Source organism: Thermobia domestica, chromosome 1 (genome assembly GCF_964235325.1).
Source record: "Thermobia domestica chromosome 1, izTheDome1.hap1.1, whole genome shotgun sequence".
NCBI lineage: Eukaryota > Metazoa > Arthropoda > Insecta > Zygentoma > Lepismatidae > Thermobia > Thermobia domestica.
In genome coordinates, this window is record NC_137454.1 from 145,485,212 (window position 1) to 145,497,656 (window position 12,445).

A 12,445-nucleotide genomic window follows, 5' to 3' on the forward strand; every position below is an offset into this window, starting at 1 on the left:
TAAAAATAAAAACATTCGAGACATGTATAAAGGGATCAACGGATTTAAGGAAGGCTATCAACCTCGTGCTTATATATTAAAGAAAGCTGATGGAACAGTTTTCACTGATACAGATAGCATTTTAAATAGATGGAAAGATTTCTTTGATGATTTGCTTAACACCCAGTCAAAAACAAATGTGCGTGGAGAAAGAGAGATACTCACAGCAGAACCGTATATTCCAGAACCCAACCGAATAGAAGTAGAAATCGCTATAAAGAAATTAAAGAAATACAAATCTCCGGGTGTAAACGAAATTCCGGCTGAGCTAATTTTAGCTGGAGGGAAAAATTGTGGAACAAGATACACAAACTCATTCTCCTTATCTACAACAAGGAAGAATTGCCACAAGAGGGGAAAGAATCAATCATTGTTTCAATCCACAAGAAAGGCGACAAAACTGACTGTAATAATTATCGAGGCATCTCTCTTCTGTCAACATCCTATAAAATCCTTTCGAACCTGCTATTAGCAAGATTGACCCCATACGCAGATGAAATTATTGGAGATTATCAGTGTGGATTTAGAAGAAATCGATCAACTATCGACCAAATATTTACCATTCGCCAAATACTCGAAAAGAAGTGGGAATACAGTAGCCCGGCACATCAACTATTCATTGATTTTAGAAAGGCTTACGACTCGGTTAGGAGAGAAACATTGTACAACGTTCTTACAGAATTTGGAATGCCGGAAAAGCTAATTAGATCAATTAAAGCATGTTTAAATAAATCCCAAAATAAAGTCCGGGTAGGAAAATTTTTGGCCACGAGCTTTCACGTCGAGAATGGCCTGAAACAAGGAGATGCGTTGTCGCCATTATTATTCAACTTTGTCCTGGAATACGCTACAAGGAAAATCAAAGATAGCAACCAGGGCCTAGAGCTGAACGGTGTTCACCAGGTTATGCGTACGCTTATGATGTAAATTTAATAGATGGTAGGAGAACAATAGAAAGAAATGCAGAGATCTTATTAAACGCTTGCAGGGAAAAGGGTTTAGAAGTAAATGCAGAGAAAACTAAATACATGAAAGTGCGTCGGGACCGTAATACGGGAAATTATGAATGCGTTAAAATATTAAATAATACTTTTGATAGAGTGGATACTTTAAAATATCTAGGATCAATATTAACAGACGAAAATCCTATTCACGAAGAAATTAAATGTCGACTAAAAACAGGAAATTCGTGTTATTATTCAGTTCAAAATCTCTTGTCGTCGCGAATTCTGTTGAGGAATGGTCGCTTATTCTGAGGGAAGAACATAGACGTAAAGTATCTGAGAACAAAATGCTCTCACTTATTATTGGGGGGATTATTGGGGGGACAGTCCCCCTCAGTTCCAAGATTGGAGGGGACATGTCCCCCTCATCCCCCCTGGGATTTGCGCCAGTGGTAGGGTGTAATTGAAGTTGAAAACAGAAAATTATACAACAGGAGATAATATTAAAACTCCGTTAGAAGAGAAAATGCAATTATATCAATTTATTAAGTTATTGTGATATTAATGGTGTTCTGTGTTCATTTGTTTTGAGTTTAATGTCTCTTGTTTTGTTTAATGTCTCTTGTTTGATGTTTGTTTTGAGTCTCTTTCAACAGCGACTCTAATGAGACCTCTCTCGTCCCAAAGGCGAGAACATTTACCACTTGTTCCAGAGGATCAAAAACAGAGGTGCCTGGCAACCCTTCCTCTTACTCTAGATGTGTGTAAATTTTCACGATAATAAGATATGATAAGATCGGAATTCAAATATTTCGTGGCAAACAACTCGAAAATCGAGTCGTGGCAAACAACACCGTTGCAAACAACACGCCACCCAAATTGCTGTAAACGGCATTATGATCATTACATCTTTTGAAAATAATCTACGTAATTAGATGTGATACTTATCTCAGCTCTTTTTCGAAACAAAGCCCTTTGCAAGAAGTCAAGTTTTGAATTCCTTGTGAATTAGTCCCAGAAGCGACAGTCCTATTAGCGACAGGAACTGTTATCTGTCCTATGAGCGACCGATTCATTTATATTGAGATCATGGAAGATGATATGATTCCCTCTTGTAAAATATGTTTGCTTCTGGCGTTATTAGCGACCGAACAACCTTGGTATGAAATATGTACGTGCCAGTGATACTGTTCGTCAAATATATTTTTCCTTTACTGTGAGTGCAAATAAACCTTATTTTAATTTTGAGTTAGATTTGATATGAAACATATCAAATAACTTAACGAGACAACAGGAATATTTTCATTAAAAGTATATTCCTATGTAATTATTGAAAATCCAGTTGTAATATCCCCTTTCTTCAAAAGCTCTGTTTGCTACTTAATTTGATTCAAATCTAATTACTCACTAAGCACAGTAATAAAGAAAAATGTAAACAAACTTGTATGTTATACGAAACTGAAAACAATTAAATATCAATTAATTTCGAAGCTCTAGTAGTTAAAATACCACTAAAATAACACACTATTAAGTAGGAAGTTGCGTCAATTATTATATCAATTCTCCTGACAGTGATGGACATGCTACTTACAAACATAGTAAAACGATATAACTTGAGTTGATTTTGAGTTTAACGTCCCTTTCAACAGCGAGGCTATATGATATGAGACCTACTGATTAACGTGGAATCCGAACCACATGACTCCCACCGGGAAGCGAACCCGGATCTTCCACGCCAAAGACACGTACGCTAACCGTTTAGTGACGTAGGAGCTCAGTAAAACGATTGAGTTCTTCAGGAAAGAAATTATTTAAGTGTCAGGTATTCATTGTTATTTAATATTTTGTGGTAATATACCTTAAGTTAACGTTTATCTGGGAAAGATTGATAGTAACCATACCACAAAAGTTGAGAAATGCTTTAATGGAATACTACAAGTTAACATGAACTATTATGAGTGTATTCCTATTTCCTGCAAATGGGTGTCATTTAAATTTTGATGTTAGGTATGTTCTGTTTTAAACCTACATAAGTTTTCAAGTAAGTGGTGGTACAGTCCCCATCATGACGAGATATAACAAAATGTTGAAAAATATTCAACATAGCTGGTATCCTGGATTGAACTAGAACTTTTATCACTGGAAAGCAAGCACACTAAAACAAGCGGTACAATGATTCTTCTATTTATACTTAGTATGTGAGCATTAATAGAGAAATAGAATTATTAGGTCTATTAAACTTAAATATGTGTACATTCTGAGGTTTGAAATAATACACAAAGAAAGAAGCATTAGGCTATGTATTGTGGTTTATCACATTTTCTTTTTCACGAGTAAAGTCACGAAAAAAAGAATAGTGACTTTCTGAACCCATTTTGCTACAAGTTCTTGTAAGATTGAGAAGGTACTTAAAATAACAAGCAGCAGGTGGTCGAAATAGCAAAAAAAACTTTTAAGCGAATTTCAATACTCAAACGCAAATTTTTGCTCAGTTTTATCAGGCAGATATCGAGATAGTATCTTGTTGAAGGTCAGGATTACTACTTTTTATCTTAAATATACCTAGTAGGTACCTCTAGCCTCTATACTGGTGATGATTTCTTCTAAAAGTATTGTATGGGTAGCGTGGGACAAAACAAAATATCAGAAAGCTGCACTTGGACATTGTTTGGTGAAGTGTTCTTCACAAGAGTGAAATGTAATTTATCTTTGCTACTGGGAACATTTTTATTCATATTCGACTGAGAGAACCAAGTGCCCGAAAGTATATCTGGAAGTAACATTGCTGTTGGTTGCCCTAACCTTACTTCTTTCCTTTCTCTTGTTTTCTCTCTCTTTTATAAATAGCGTAACATTTTCAGTTTGACGAGAATTGGTCACACCCTATTAAAAGTCATGTTATACTTCTCTTTTTAATATCAGAACATGAGCAATTCTAAAGGTGTGACTTCATCTTTATAACCATCTCGACCTCTGTGTGTGGGGGGGAGGGGACTAATATGCAAATACTAAATTTAATGTTAAATTCGTAGTCGAAAAACATCATCTTGGATTGGGTTTCAATTTAGCGACCTCTTAAACAGCGAGGCTATATGAGAAGTGGGATCCAAACTGCATGAGCTCCTGCCGAGAATCGAACAGGATGTCCCGCGCCAGAGAAGCGTACGGTGACCATATAGCCACGGAGGAGCTCTCATCATTTGCGAATTCTGATTAGGAAGTATTGGATTTAAATAGCTTTTTCTCTATGTACTGAAAATTAATTATGAATTTTAATTAGGAAATAATATCTCGTTTTGTGCAATAGAAAATATTAATTTAGCTGAAATCATGTATTGTATAGAAAGACTGAAACTAGATTGGAATGATGATTTCTGGTGAGTCTGCCAGCAAACCTCAGCAACGATCCGAGAGGACAACACAAGAACAGGTTTTCTCTTCTGAAAACAATAAAACCAGAACGGGGAGAAGGCCTGGAAAGGGCAAGAGACCACCTGCTGCTTGAAAACTCTTTCATCTGAGCCGTTTTTACGCGCCGTATTTACGCTCGAAGTTAAAAGCAGACAGACGTTTCCAGCGTATAAAAGTTCTTTACGTAAACTTACGCCTGGTCCCATACACTAACGTATTGACAGCTGCTAACAAGACTAGCGTATGAAATTTTATGGTTACGACCGAAAAATACATCAATGTATGGCCGACTTAAATGTGCAATGCGCATTTCCTGAGCAGCTGTCAGTCTCTTAACTCGCCCCAACTGAGACAATATTCTCTGTAATTATCTTTTGATTATAATTGTACTGAATGAGACATGACAGAGACACGGACACAGAAAGATCGAGGACAGTTAAAATCACAGAGAATCTCCACTGCGGATGAAACCTCGGACCCATACACCAAAAACCCACCCACCAGCCACTATAGCAGCTTAATTTCCTTTAATTAGTTGCAACAGCGACACCCGACTGTGTAGTCATCTTTTTTGGTTGCAATTCAACTTAAGCATACACGTTAGTGACAAACAGAAATGTAACGGACAGTCCAAATCACAAAGTATCTCTTACCAGGAATCAAGGCCGGGAGCCCTTATACAAAATGCTCACGTACTAGCGACTAGATTAACGCGAAGGCTCAAAGGGAGGGTTTATAGATATTGTAGATAAATGTGCAAAAAGGACTTTCAGAAGATTACAATATTAGTTTAGGACCATTTTAACTCTTATACACTCCGAGGATTACAATATTTGCTTTAGACCATTTTAACTCTTATACCCTTTGATGTCTGCCCCCATTTAAGATAAATACATAGAATAAGAATTCATTCATCTATACGAAAGCTTGCTCAAAAGAAGAAGGGAAACTTGGTGTTCATGACTGCATCACTTGCTCGCATCAGACATACGTTATAAAGGCTGTAAAAAACGCATAGTACTCATGTTAATATCACCTTCCAGTACAAATACAAACTGATATTTGAGCAGGTATATAGTCTTAAAGTAGCTAGGCGGTGATCGTAGGAAATGCTGTCATAATCATGTGTCTGTCAGAATCGCATGCTAGGGCTATGTTTGATGAACCAAGGGTAGGTTATCAAACGAGAGTAGAAGGTGTATAAAGTGACTAGAATACACCTGATTCATGTTATGAAAGTGTGTTATCCTCCTCGAAGATGAAATCGCAAAAAGTTGTTCAAATATTTATAGAGATGACAATTGAGGATGAAGCACCCATAGCGGAACAACAGATGTGTGAGATATGTAGCTTAATGCCCTATAGTAAAATTTTGGTATTCATCCTATATGCGAAATTCATACACACTCAATAGTCGCCATTGTGTTAAAGGGTAAAACGACAATATTATCGAAATATCAGCGTCCTCCATGTGCCTAGTCAATGACGAAGATCCTGTAAGCGATGAACAGATGGAGAAAAATCGTAGGAAAAGAACATAAACGTGCGATTCAATAGTAGATTGGTTACTGTTCGTGCGTTCACGTGGGCCCACACATGTTCCAATGAAGTTGGTAGTGATCGTCCTATCAATTATGGTTATCCGCACGTGTCTTACTTACGACTTACAGCGAATAACTATATACATCATTACCCACGAGAATGGTCTATAAATAAATACGTAAAATAGTGGTAAAATTCAGAGCAATATTTTAGTTTACCTTTAATAATTCAAGTAATAAATTACTTTCTGTAGAAAGGAAATAAATATATCTGGAAAAATTATCTGTTTTTGCTTCAGAGATGAAAAGAGTTGAAAATTAAGTATATGTAAACAGTTACTGTAAGCAATAATGAAAGTGATGTTTAATTTTGTATAGGTGAAAATTCTTTGCATCTCCTTAACATGCACAACGATATGTTCAAAGAATATTTCTAACGTTAAATAAACCACCTGTAGACCTTGTAAACAAATTTTATATTTAACTCAATTGTCATGACAAGGTACAGCACTTTTTAGTAAAAACACTGTATAAACTGTAAAGTTTCAATACTATAATAGTATCTTCACCAGACTTAACACACTTATCTAGAATGTTATTTCTACTCTTTCTACATCTCGTGATGTAGCTCAAGGTTGTGGTTGCAATGAGGTACCTAAAAGAACGCCAAAAGCGATTCAACTAATGTAATGTCGTATAATGCATTGCCCTTCTTCCTAAGATGCTACTATTGATACATAATGGGTTGTAATAACTTTATCAAAAACTTGGCATGTATAAGCTTTAATGTATGTCATTTTAACGAACATTCCTAAGACATTATAATATTTATATGCCATTAAATTGTATCATTGTGACTCTATATTACGTTTGCAATTGTAAAAAAGACACAGTACATTTTTTCTAAAAGAAAGTGACTGAATGAGAAATGGAAGAAGAAAACATGTTGATTTCGAAGTTATGACTACTTACTTTATAAATTTATAGTTTACAACTATTCTCAGGTTATCGAAATGAATAATGAAAAATATATAACTAGTTAGTAAATCAAAGAAATATGAGTCGAAATGTTAAGTTTTATATAAATAAATTTATAAGTACAGAAAAGGGAACATGTCATACACATCGTTATTTTAGAGAACCTAACCTATTCATTGAAAAACCATAAAGTAAAAATTGTATGTAAGAGAATAACACTTACGCAAATAATAAGAGAATACTTTGTATATGCTGTATTATAAGTAGGCAATTTGTGATACTTTTATTGAAGTTATAGCATTTGTTCCAAAGGATCAATCTATATATGTCCATGAATATATTATAATGAAAGAAATACAAGAGAATACGAAGATAAATATGTGAGTAATGTATTGGCTTATTGTATATTATTTAATTTTAAAAAGACTGTAAATGTATGTAGAGGAAATATTATCATGTAAAGGACAAACTGCGTTTCTTTACTAATATGACCGCAAAGGGGGTAACCGTGGCTAATATTGTGGAAAAGCGGGTCTTTGGGGAGCCAGTTTATTTCTTTTCTTTGTTTATTTTGTTTATTCCGTTATGAGAGCTCCTCCGTGGCTAAGCGGTTAGCGTACGCGCCTTTGGCGTGGGAGACCCGAGTTCGATTCCCGGCGGGAGCTCATGTGGTTCGGATTCCACGTTAATCAGTAGGTCCACGTCTCATATAGCCTCGCTGCTGAAAGGGACGCGAAACTAAAATCAACTCAACTCAATTTATTCCGTTATGAGTATTTCAAGTTTGAAGTTACCGACGAAGTGCCTGTGGTGCATCATCATGTAAGTAGCCCACTATGAGAGGGATACACTTTACACAAAAGCTCTTTCAATTTTCAAATTTAAAAGTAGTAGAAGAAATAATAAAGAAAAAGGACTTGAACCATATAAATATTGTTACTTGACTATTTCAACAAAAACGAAGTTGCAACTGTGCTGACGACCTTTACGGGGATGGAGATTTCACAAGTTTGGTTGGACCTCGCATAGAATTTGTGTGAAAGACCATGAAATATACGAGCAGCCCTGTCTATGGCTGACCTAATTCATTAAGCGGATGTCTGCTTCTTTTTTACATTTTCGAAATAAACCAATATATGTATTCCTTATTATAAGTAGGAAAATACAGTCGGTAAAAGTTAATAATAAAAAGTCTTGAACAAGAATCCATAATCTTTAACAGAAAATGGATAAGGAAAGTAAGAAGAAACGCAATTATTTTAGCAATAATAACATCGTTAATAAGTAGGCAGTAGTTAGTATAATCATGACTTGTTTGCAAACACGTATCTTGATATCTTTTTTGAGTACTCTATTTAGAACGTTTAGAATATATAGTTTTTTTTCTATATAATTTATTAAGAGTCAGGTTTGCGGGGTTCTTAGATTGTAGGAACTTTGCCCATATTACAAGTAACTTTTGTCCTCTTGACCTGATTTACAGTCGTGAAATTTAAAATCGAAAGTTATAACAGAAAAAAATTCTTTTACAACTATAAATTTTGGTATTTATTTTTTATACGATCTTGTACTTGGTGAGAAATTCTAGTTTGTAATTGTGAAAGTTGTGAATATTTGAAAGAATGTGAAGAAATATTTTCATAGCCTTGTAAAATATAAAGTTAATATTTTAAGTAAACACTTTTGTAATTTTCTTTAAAAAGATTCTAAAGTGACGGCTTATATTTTGATGTCCCTATTCAAATTACCCGTTCCGAAAACAGGTTCGTATTCATTTTAACCAATTTGAAAATACTTATTACCAAGACTTTTTAATTAACTTGATTGTTATTACCTACGATTACAACTATCATGTTCGAAAAAATGTATGTGTCACCTTACGAAAAGACAAGGAAACTCTGCTAGTTCACTACTGCCAGGACATTGAATGAAAGCTGTCACTGATTATTGGCAACAAAAGATACAGTTGTTAGTGCAGCATATTTTTTTTATATATATATATAAACTAAACTTGTATTCGAGCATCTCATTTTATTTGGTTCGATGTGATTTATCGATTTATACATATATAATGTGTTTGACAATGTTATTTTTAAAGGAAGAAAATCAATCAACAGTGTGGACTATATCTCATTAACTGAGTAATGTAGTCTTAGAATTGCTGTAATAAAGATCTTAATGACAGCGACGACGACTTCTGTATAATTTTGGGGAGGTATTGAAATATGTGTATATCCTTGTCACAAATTCGAATAAAGATATCTACATCTAGGGAGGCCAATTCCAAGATCAGTGTGCATGGTTAATGACGATATAATTCAATTTCACTTTTATTTTATATCAGTAAGTAGCTGTAACAGAGCATCAATGTTCATATCTACGAATACGATATTTTACTACATGTTCTAGAAAAGTTTACATGGGTTTTTACACGCATGTATAACATTTTGTTTACCTCAATATTATCAATGGAATGATATATGTCTCGTCATTGGAAGACTGTTTGAGCTACGCGTTTCATTCTTGGAAATATGTGTCAGTGTTAAGAGAAATCAAGTAACAAAACGTACAATCCGATTGTTAACAATTAATATTTTTCACTTTAGAAATCTGTAATCAGGATCACAAAATTATTACAAAATCACTAAGCATACAAGTTACAAAACACCAGTTACTAATGTGTATTTACTAATAGATGCGAAGTGAACTCAATTATACTAATTTTCCTTTTATATGAACTAATCTTGGATCATATTCAATCCACTTTAAACGTATTAACTACATAAAGAGAAACTTACTCTGAAAATTATTTGTTGGCTATCGAATAATTACAACAAACATTAGTCTTTTCGGGTTCGATTCCCAGTAAGAGAGCATTAAAATTCAATCGCGTTACGTCACGTCTCATATAGCCTATGTACAGCAATGAGATACTAAACTCCAACAACCAACATCAGTAAACATTCATTTTGAAACATAATTGCGAATTAATTAAAGTAAAACACATCAAAATTAAAATACCCTTTTCCGCTTTCTTTCATAAATAATTCTTCTTCTTTTTCGTAATATTGTAGGATGATGATTGAAGAATACATCTAAAATAAAATGATAGTTCGGTGACTTATCCGTTGGCAGATTTGTCCATTGGCAGATTTGGTAATTGGCGGATTTGGTAATTGGCGGATTTGGTAATTGGCGGATTTGTCAATTGGCAGATTTGTCCATTGGCAGATTTGTCCATTGGCAGATCTGTCCATTCTCACGATTGGCGCATTTGGTCATTTTCGCGATTGGCGCATTTGGTAATTGGCAGATTTGTCAATTGGCAGATTTGTCAATTGGCTGATTTGTCCATTTTCACAATTGGCGCATTTGGTCATTTTCGCGTTTGGCGCATTTGGTAATTGGCAGATTTGGTAATTGGCAGATTTGTCCATTTTCACAATTGGCGCATTTGGTCATTTTTGCGTTTGGCACATTTGGTAATTGGCAGATTTGGTAATTGGCAGATTTGTCAATTGGCAGATTTGGTAATTGGCGGATTTGTCCATTGGCAGATTTGTCCATTTTCACGATTGGCGCATTTGGTAATTGGCAGATTTGTCCTAGGCCCAAAAAAAGTAGATGAGATAAGAATGGAACTTCCTCCCCGTGCCTTCATAAAGTAAAAGAAGCATAAAGCTTCTTGGTGCATGCAGTGACTAGCGACGTCAAGTGTCATTACCACGAACTAACAAAAGCAAGAGTTAAAAAAAAAAAAAAAATGTTCTACCTATATATAAACTCCGTGCCGCTTCTCTTAAGAGATAAAAATATACGATAGGTTTCCTTTAAATGCTGTGGCCACATTTTTGTCATTGTCGTTAAGCCATGTCACCATCACCCCGTAGGTTGCTCTTTCTTCTGACATCATGCTATTCGTCACTTAATTAGAATGTTCCTCTGCGATAAACATCGGTTTATAATGTAACTTACTATTTATAATAATAATACACACACGTTTATCGCGTCACCTTGCCTTTTATTATAAATACCCCTACACGAAGTAAATTGCACATGACCATAAATAAGATAGTCATGCCATGCACAAAGTGGTGTTGGTAGAATATTATTCTTGGCAATGTATCCACACCAGAATTTTGAGACATCTCTGCGTTTTTTTTTTCTTTTTGTAATCATTACTTCAGAAAATTCTTTTTTTGAGTATGTTTCGTTATTTTTGTGTTTAAAAAACATGGATTGAGTTTTTATTAAACAGTACTATTTTCCGGCCTCATATAATGAAAGGGCCGTGTAACCAAAAAAAAAAAAAAAAAAAAAAAGCCAGAAGAGCCCGGAGTGAAACAGAAAATAATTCTTACTTTCTGCTTCACCAGGTCTATAATACGGACATGTGAGTGGTACCGTTGGATAGGGCTTGTTATACTGAAGTAAAGGATGTTTGAACCATGACTTTAGATCAAATAGTAATGACTCAGTACATTTTGAAGTAAAGAAAAACATGGGTCACCTTCAGACTCAAAAATTTCTCCCCACCTTAGTTTCCAAGATACAAGACTGAAATTTGCATCAGGCCGGTAGCCAGCCCAAAAATGTGGGGGCCCGGTAGAAGTTAGGGGGGCACGATCCAACCATATTGTAGTTCATTTGCAAGCCTATCGTGAAAATTTTAGGAGGGGGCAGTAAAAATTTAAGGAAGGCGGCCCCCCAGACCCTCCTTGGATACGAGCCTGATTTGCACACTTATTATGTACACTCATGTCCAAAATTATTGTCGCATGTCTATAAATATGTTCTTGTAGGAATACAATTTGATAACGAATTCGCCCAATCGGCAAAGACATGTATGTGGCAAATTTCATGTCAAAAGAGCAGTAAATAAGAACAATAAAACGAAAATAAAACTTTCTTTTCCATTTATCAACATTTTGTTTTACTCATTCTAATTTTCGTATTTATAATTCTTGTCGTATATTCTTTTCGTACCACAAATATATATTTCCCGATTATACACATAGTATCAGTATTAAAAGTACCCTGCAAAATCATTATCAAATAATATTCTTATAAGAAGACAGTTATTTATAATTTTGGACATGAGTGTACAGAGCAACGTATTTTTTTAAACAAATCAGTCCCCTACGTGAATCCAGGGCCGGGCCAGAGGAGCACAAAAATTCCATTTTTTTCGAAAAATCTTCCGGTTTTCCCGATTTTTCGGTTTCTGTTGTATAATACGTACAAGCGAGTGGTACTGTTGGAAAGTATGCTCTACCCTGAAAAAACAAGGTATGAACCATGATCCTACGACAAATAGTAAGGAAGCAGTAGTTGTTTGAGTAAAAGCCTAAAATTTACCTCAAAAAGTGGAAATCCCAAACGGGTTATTAGTTCATTTTCTTATAACTAGTTCGGATAGTTGCGAGTCAGATAGTCGAGAACTACACGTAAAACTCCAGACACATTTTACTTAATTCCTAAAATAAATCATATTTGGGTAGAAAGTTCTTTTCTAAAAAAACGTTTCCAAAT

At 34.8% G+C, this 12,445-nt stretch overlaps 1 protein-coding gene across 1 annotated transcript in view; it reads right to left on the bottom strand.

The window, feature by feature from the left end:
* The window catches only part of LOC145689749 (uncharacterized), a 506,237-nt gene that overhangs the window by 434,276 nt on the left and 59,516 nt on the right, over window positions 1–12,445 (bottom strand). The window lies entirely within an intron of this gene.